A 2,009-nucleotide genomic window follows, 5' to 3' on the forward strand; every position below is an offset into this window, starting at 1 on the left:
CACCCCTTTACTTTCAGCGCCCTGCGGTCCCAACAAAGGTCCCGAGCACGCCATTATGCACAGTGTGGAAGCGTGTTTCCCCCACGACACTAGACGGGCTGCTCGCCATAGTGTTCTATTGTGGCACGCTCCACCCTGAAGTTTGGTTTGTTGTATATCAAGGAATTGATAGGCACTCAAGAATGTGTGCATCGGCCGGGTTTAATCGTCCGACGCGCAATATGCGTTCAACTTATCGGTGTTCATGTGTCCTGCAGTTCACATTGTGACGCGCATTTAGCTGCGGTCTTCATCGATCCATGAGCCGAGTGATCCCCTGCCTAGGGTTTTATAGTAAGGTTCCCAATGTAACACAATCCCGGTGGTACGTCCAAAGACTAACTTTCTGACTAAGTTGTCTTTATTACCCAATAGTCCCAGGCCTTGTGACTTGTGGCTCATGTCTACGCCCATGGCCACCATTCGCTAAGATAGTTTTGAAGTCACTTTGAAGGCCCAGGAACAACTCTCTTAGCACATCGGTTAACCTGGCGCCGCAGTCAACTCATGTGCTTGGATCGGATCGAGCTATTGAGTATTGGGCCTGCATACTCGCTCATCCGTATCCTTTGCGTACCGCCCCATGGCCCTTGTATGTCTGCACCACAGTTCCTGTTCGTTCCGTGCCTATGGCCGGATACGTATTGCACATCGGTATACCTGTCGCTACTCAGGCAACTCGTGTGCGTGGATTGGATCGAGAACATGGTGTGTGCCCCATGTTATAATTGATAGTCCATATCCACTTTATAGGTTAAAGTCATAAGTTGTGATTGCACAACCATTCTTCATAAGAGTTTAATCACTCTTCAACTAACTTTCGTTCTGGTGTCTTGGTATCAAATCGCGTAAGACACAAGATTCTACTGGCCAAATAGAATCTAGCACATTGGTTAACCTGGCGCCGCAGTCAACTCATGTGCTTGGATCGGATCGAGCTATTGAGTATTGGGCCTGCATACTCGCTCATCCGTATCCTTTGCGTACCGCCCCATGGCCCCGTCCTTAGAGTTAATGACTAGTAGGCTTAACTCTTTGTATGTCTGCACCACAGTTCCCGTTCGTTCCGTGCCGTGGCCGGATACGTATTGCACATCGGTATACCTGTCGCTACTCAGGCAACTCGTGTGCGTGGATTGGATCGAGCTCATGGGGTGTGTAGAGATTCCATGTTATAATTGCAAGTCCATATCCACTTTATAGGTTAAAGTCATAAGTTGTGATTGCACAACCATACTTCATAAGAGTTTAATAACTCTTCAACTAACTTTCGTTCTGGTGTCTTGGTATCAAATCGCATAAGACACAAGATTCTACTGGCCAAATAGAATCTAGCACATTGGTTAACCTGGCGCCGCAGTCAACTCATGTGCTTGGATCGGATCGAGCTATTGAGTATTGGGCCTGCATACTCGCTCATCCGTATCCTTTGCGTACCGCCCCATGGCCCCGTCCTTAGAGTTAATGACTAATAGGCTTAACTCTTTGTATGTCTGCACCACAGTTCCCGTTCGTTCCGTGCCGTGGCCGGATACGTATTGCACAACAGTAGATACCATCACCTGACGTATCTAACACACCACTATTGTAACTCGTCGTCGAAGGACCTTTCAAGTGCCTGATGGCCAGGGGAGCTCTTACACGGCACGGAGACACAGTGATGCTCGCCCATCACAGTGTACAACGATCGAGTTTGCTTAAGTGTCTGGGTACCTACACACCAGACACAATGCAATGGCCACGGATCCACACAAGGCACATCACATGCAGAAAGCTTCACCAGATTATGACACATACCACACTCTTGTAACTCGTCGTCGAAGGGGCGTTCAAAGTGCCTTACGGCTAGGGGAGATCTAGCACGGCACGGAGACACAGTGATGGTTGCCCATCAAAGTGTACAACGATCGAGTTTGCTTTCCGCGCAAGCGTTCTAAGTGTCTGGGTACCTACACACCAGACACAATGCA

General features: G+C 48.8%; 1 non-coding gene across 1 annotated transcript; it reads right to left on the reverse strand.

Annotated features, from left to right (window-relative positions):
• Positions 1–170: 170 nt before the first annotated feature.
• Positions 171–328, reverse strand: LOC125772851 (5.8S ribosomal RNA). Its single transcript, XR_007419701.1, has one exon. It is a non-coding gene; the product is annotated as a 5.8S ribosomal RNA (ribosomal RNA).
• Between the last annotated feature and the right edge of the window lie 1,681 nt (positions 329–2,009).

Source organism: Anopheles funestus, assembly GCF_943734845.2.
Source record: "Anopheles funestus chromosome X unlocalized genomic scaffold, idAnoFuneDA-416_04 X_unloc_125, whole genome shotgun sequence".
Lineage (NCBI taxonomy): Eukaryota > Metazoa > Arthropoda > Insecta > Diptera > Culicidae > Anopheles > Anopheles funestus.